This window comes from Peromyscus californicus, unplaced genomic scaffold (genome assembly GCF_007827085.1).
Source record: "Peromyscus californicus insignis strain IS unplaced genomic scaffold, ASM782708v3 Scaffold_19__1_contigs__length_69161282, whole genome shotgun sequence".
Classification (NCBI taxonomy): Eukaryota; Metazoa; Chordata; class Mammalia; order Rodentia; family Cricetidae; genus Peromyscus; species Peromyscus californicus.
In genome coordinates, this window is record NW_026294491.1 from 7,970,668 (window position 1) to 7,977,260 (window position 6,593).

Here is a 6,593-nt window from a genome sequence, read left to right on the forward strand (position 1 = left end):
CCACATATTTAGTGTGTGTGAGGCCCTGGGTTTGATCTCTAGAACCAAATGGAAGATCAAATTCTAAGGAATCTAAAAAGAGCTAGAGATGGACAAAAGCCAACTGCTCTTCTACTGTTCCGTCAGTGAGGGTGCAGAAACATTACAAAACACAACTGCCTTTTACAGTCATTCAAAAAAATAATATACAGGCTGGGCGGTGGTGGTGCACGCCTTTAATCCCAGTACTCGGGAGACAGAGCCAGGCGGATCTCTGTGAGTTCGAGGCCAGACTGGTCTACAAAACTACACAGAGAAGCCCTGTCTTGAAAAAAAAAAAACTAAATAAATAAATAAATAAATAAAATACACAATAAGACCTGCGTGCAAAACAAAAACAAACAAACAAAAACCTCCAAAGCAATGACAAACACCTAATGAAAGTTAGAAGGAAGTGAAAGGTGATGGATACCGAAGAAAGATGATGAATATTGACCTTGGCTCTGGACAGGAGAGATGTCCATTCTCCCCAGACGGAGCCAGTTCCTATGGAAACCCCATAGGTAGACGTAAAGAAGCTTATTTTAGAATCTACTTGGAGAGATGCAGGCCACGGAAGAGCTGAAACAATCTTAAAAACAAAGAGTGATGTGGGGTCTTCAGGTCTGCTGTTGTGGGGTCAATCCTGGAGACAATGCAGGGGTAGCCGAAGGGAGACACATGGGTCAGTAAAGAAAAGCTGATGACTCGGAACAGACCTCACACATAGGCTCAGGTTATTTTGACGAAGGAGTAGACACAGTCTAGTAGAGACATCTCTGGAGGAGTGAGAGGAGTCTGTGCTGTGGCTGTGGGGGAGGGGGTTGTTTCAATTACACCTCACACCTCATACAGAACACAATATCCATCCTAGAACTAAATGTAAAACATAGAACTTTTAAGATAAACACAGGCAAAAAAAATCTTCCAGGACCCGAAACTAAGCAAACCGTTCTCCAGCTTTTTACTGTAAAATTGAGAACTGACACAGCTCCAGCAACTGGATGTCATCACTTGTCATTGTCAACTTGACACCATCTAGAATCGTCTGGGGAGAGTCTCGGTGAGGGACTGTCTAGATCAAGTTGGCATGTGACTGTATCTGTGCTTGTCTTGATTACATTAATTGAGGCGGGAAGACCCACTCACTCTGGGCAGCATCATTCCCTAGACAGAGGATCCTGAACTGTATGAGTACAGAGGTGGGACCGAGCACAAATAAGCATTCATTCATATCTCTCTGCCCTTGACTATGGATGTTGTGACTAGCTGCCTCAAGTTTCTGCCCTCTGGCCCTCCCCACAATAATGGACTGTAGCCTGGAATTATTACCACCCCCCCCCATTTTTTTTTTTTTGGTTTTAGACCTTGTTGTCTGAGTATTTTACCATAGCCACAAAATGAAACTAGGATGTCAATGTTAACTTTTTTAAGACTGGTTTTATTTTTAATGAATGTATGTTTGTGTGTCTGTGTACATACAAGTGCAGTTGTCCACGGAGGCCAGAGACATCAGCTCACCCTGGAGCTGGAGTTACAGATAGTTGTGAGCATTAGTGCTGGGGACTGAACTCAGGTCCACCAAAAGAGTAGCTCCTGCTCACTGTCGTGCCTTCTACACACCCCGGGTACCCATGAGAGCAAGGAAAGGGATGATAATAGGGACAGGGGCTGCATCCTTCATCAATCGTTCTTGGTACCAAGGGGAGATGGCAAGGAGCCAAAACGCACATAAAGGAGACAGTAAACCCAGCTCCCCCAGAGGGTGAGAGCCTCCAGTAAGCACCAAGGTGCAAAGGAGAGAAAGGAAAAACCAAGAGACCACAACCGAAAAAGCCAAGAGTCCAGGTCCTATCCCTGAGACACGCCCCAGTACTTAGAGAATAGCTCTGAGACAGGATCACTATGCTTTGCTTGCCATTCTAGAAGAAGAGGAGGAAGAGGGAGGGACGGGTCTTGGGGACAAGTGGGGGACCAGCCCTGTGCTGGAGACAGGGCTTGGGGAGAAGCAGGGGACCAGCCCTGTGCTGGAGACAGGGCTTGGGGAGAAGTGGGGGACCAGCCCTGTGCTGGAGACAGGGCTGGGGGAGAAGCGGGGGACCAGCCTGTGCTGGAACCCGTCTGCTGTGATACTGAGTTGTAACTCCTCCGCTGTGATCGTACTCTGGCCATCTTCTGTGAACTACACCTCGAATCGCTGTTCCTACATGACTCACACCACTCAGGCAGCCTAGGATATAGTCCAGGTCTACATGGTGATATCTCAGAGTCCAGTTTTCTCATATCCACTGATAACGTTTGTATTTTTGAGTGGAGAGACGTGGAGACTTTTTTTTTTTTTTTTTTTTTTTTTTGGTTTTTTGAGACAGGGTTTCTCTGTGTAGTTTTGTGCCTTTCCTGGAACTCACTCTGTAGACCAGGCTGGCCCCAAACTCACAGAGATCCGCCTGGCTCTGCCTCCTTGAGTGCTGGGATTAAAAGCGTGTTCCACCTCCACCTGGCGAGACGTGGAGACTTTTAAAACAAATCATGATGTTAAAGTCTCTCTTTGGTTGCTTCTCATTGTTTTCAAGCCAATGTGCTGGTGTATGAAATGACAGCTTCCAGGAAAGTCTGGTGGTAGCTCGCCCTTATAGAAATCATTCATCCCACCAGAATGTGTGAGCATCGTGCAGGTCCTGGGCTCCATGCCAGGGACACAGGCATCAGTGGACCAACTTCCTTCCCAACGGCCTCTCAAGTCAGAGCAGACAGACAGGCTCACACACAAGTGCTGATATTGCTAGGAAAGGTTACTGTCCATGTGCACACTCGCGTGCAACCAAGCACACACATTACTATCACACACATGTACACTCAGACATATATTATGAAGGTCATAAAGAAAGAGTGGATGTAGTGGTTTGGCTGAGATGTCCCTCCTAGTTGCAGGCATTTGAACACTTGGTCCTCAGGTAGCGACACTTTGCGGGGAGGTTTGGATGGTGCAGCCTTCCTGGAAGAGCTATGTCACTGGGGATGACGGACTTTGAGATTAAAAGCCTCCTGTCATTTCCAGCTCGCTCGCTCTCTCTCTCTCTCTCTCTCTCTCTCTCTCTCTCTCTCTCTCTCTCTCTCTCTCTCTCTCTCCTGCATTTGAAGATGTGAGTTCTCAGCCTCTGCTCCTGCTCATTTCCAGTTCTCTCTCTCTCCCCTCTCTCTCTCTGTCTCTCTGTCTCTGTCTCTGTCTCTGTCTCTCTGTCTCTCTGTCTCTGTCTCTCTCTGTCTCTGTCTCTCTCTGTCTCTCTCTGTCTCTCTCTGTCTCTCTCTGTCTCTCTCTGTCTCTCTCTCTCTCTCTCTCTCTCTCTCTCTCTCTCTCTCTCTCTCTCTCTCTCCAGCATTTGAAGATGTGAGTTCTCAGCCTCTGCTGCTGCGGCCATGCCTGCTGTTTTCTGCCATACCTTTCTCCCACGATGGACTCTAATCTCCCTAGAACCATAATTCAAAATAAACTCCTGCTTCTATGAGATGCCTTGGGCATGGCGTTTTATCACAGCAACAAAATGTAACTAACACAGAGGCAGTTTGTGAATCTCAAGAAAAACCTAGTCTGTATAAGCACACAGAAGACATAATTAAACTAGAAAGTACCCCATCTCTGGAAGGTGCTGCAGGACAGATAAACAGCATGTCTCTGTATGCTGAGCACCCCACAGGCTCTGCTTGGACACAGAGTGTGGTCTGTGCTAAGCTGCAGCCCCAAGCAAGCTGAGAAATGCTTTCTTTTGTATGATATGTGGGTGAGGATGTGACCCAGTGAGGAAGTCTCTCTGAAGAGACTGGAGTTGGTGTCACTTAAAGATTTACGGAACAGCAGATGACTCGGTGGGTGTGATGGTTTGAATAAAAATGGCCCCCATAGTCTCATAGAGAGTGGCACTATTAGGAGGTATGGCCTTGTTGGAGTGCATGTGGCTTTGTTGGAGGAAGTGCATCATAAGGGGGCAGGCTTTGAGGTCTCAAATGCTCAAGCTAGGTCCAGTATAACACTCCCTTCCAGCTGCCTGCTGATCCAGATGTAGAACTCTCAGCTCCTTCTCTGGCACCATGTCTGCTTGCAGGCTGCCATGCTTTCTGCCTTGACGATAACAGACTAAACCTCTGACTGTAAGCCAGACCCAATTAAAATGTTTTCCTTTATAGGAGTCGCCGTGGTCATGGTGTCTCCTCACAGCAAACGAACACTGGCTAAGACAGTGGGTAAGAGCGTCTGCTGTGCAAGCAGAAGGACCTAAGTTCAGATCCCCAGAACCGGGTTTAAACAAACAAACGAAAAAGTTGGACATGGACTGCTGTGGGATGGTCTGTATGTCAAATGTGTTGCTGATTGGTCAATAAATAAATCACTGATTGGCCAGTGGCCAGGCAGGAAGTATAGGCAGGACTAACAGAGAGGAGAATTGAGAGAACAGGAAGCTGGGTGAGGGAGACACTGTCAGCCGCCACCATGACAAACAGCTTGTGAAGACGCCGGTAAGCCACAAGTCATGTGGCAAGGTATAGATCTATGGAAATGGATTAATTTAAGCTGTAAGAACAGTTAGCAAGAAGCCTGCCACGGCCATACAGTTTGTAAGCAATATAAGTCTCTGTGTTTCCTTGGTTGGGTCTGACGGCTGTGGGACTGGCGGGTGGCAGAGATTTGTCCTGACTGTGGGCCAGGCAGGAGAACTCTAGCTACACATGGACACACACACTTGTAATTCCAGAGCTGGGAAGGGCAGGGCAGAAACAGGAATGGGTTGCTGCAGCTTTGCTGGTCAACAAACTGCAGACTCCAGATTCAGTGACAGACCTTGTCTTTAGGGAATGGGGAAGAGAGTGACAGAGGAAGACACTTGACATCAGCTCCTAGAAAGGGAAGAACATGGCCACCCTGTTGGACTCTGCCTAGAGCCAACAGCTGTCTTTAGGAAGACCAAGTATTTTCCTGGAGCAGTGGTTCTCAACCTTCCTAGTGCTGCGACCCTTTAATACAGTTCCTCACGTTGTGGTGACCCCCAACCACAAAATTATTTTTTGTTGCTACTTTATAGCTGTAATTTTGCTACTGGTATGAATTGTAACGTAAATATCTTATATGCAGGATATCTGATATGCGACCCCTGGGAGGTCACAACCCACAAGTTGAAAACCACTGCTCTATTGGGAAAGCAACAACTTCCTGGTTCTCCACCTGTGGTCCACCTGGAGGAAGGTGAAGTCAGTCAGGACCTGGGATCACAAGCGCTTTTTTTTTTTTTTTTTTGGTTTTCCGAGACAGGGTTTCTCTGTGTAGCTTTGCGCCTTTCCTGGAACTCGCTTTGGAGACCAGGCTGGCCTCGAACTCACAGAGATCCGCCTGGCTCTGCCTCCCGAGTGCTGGGATTAAAGGCGTGCGCCACCACCGCCCAGCTCACAAGCGCTTTTGATGGCTCTGAATGGGTAGCAAAATGCCAAAGTGTCTGGTCCCACATTGCTTTCATTTCTGCTGATACGATGAACTATTCTGAGTCCATATATTGCTGGACCAATGTGTGGCCTTGGGAAAGTGCTTCCATTCTTACACCCTAGACACCTCATCACAGAAGAGGGATCACACTAGCCCTGTCCCTTAGTGTCCCTGGACTAACATCTGGGCATCTCACTTGAAAGCCAATGTTTGGGAGATGAGAGCTGGTGGGAGGCAGTCAGGTTTATTCAAGGACCACCGCCGCGGTAAAGAGATAAAGCTGTCCTTAGAGGTCTGCCTTGGAGAATCCAGGGATGCAGCCGATGTTTACAGGGAGGAGAGGAGCAGAAAGGCTGAGTCCAGAATGCAGTCTTGACATGCAGCTCTGTTCCCTTCTGGCCTGGCTGCAATGGAATTCAAGCTCCTGAGAGGAGTTCCTGCGCTCCCTTCTGAAGGACAGGGTGTTTTCCTGTGAGCCAAACCTCACGGAAATGCTCATGTTTCTCGTGAAAGACTATGGAAAAGAGGTATGTGTTTTAAGTTACATGAAGAGCGCTAGGTTGTTCTGGACTCCATAAATCTAAAGAAATATGACTTAGCAGTCAGCATGTTGATCCTTCAGGCAGGTTTCTTCTTTAGAATTTTGAGTGCCAGGCAAAAGGGAAGGGACCTAAGGTTTGCAGGGAACTAGGGAGATGAAGCAGGCCTTGAGGTGGGGCAGGCTTAGGGAGGGGATGTCTTGGGGAGGGGATGGCTTGGGGAGGGAGGCAGGCCTGGAGAGGGGAAGCAGGCCGGGAGAGGGCCAAGACGAAGGAAGTGAAGGTGACTGCCAGGAATGGCTCCCAAGGAGCAGCCCAGCTGTCACAGCAGGAGTTCAGTGACAGAGAGGTGAGCACACTGAATGTGCAGGGCTTGGAGCAGGCCCCCAGTCCATGCTGGTTAGCTGGGTGCTGTCTTACTATCCAAGACCGGAGTGTAAGCATCCAAACAGCAGCGGTCAGAGAAGCATGAAGTCACAGCAGGCTGGACGTGTCCTGCTGCCAGCCTCACAGTCCGGCTGTCTCGAGTGAGGTGGCTACTTAGGAAAACTCCTCGTTTCACAGCT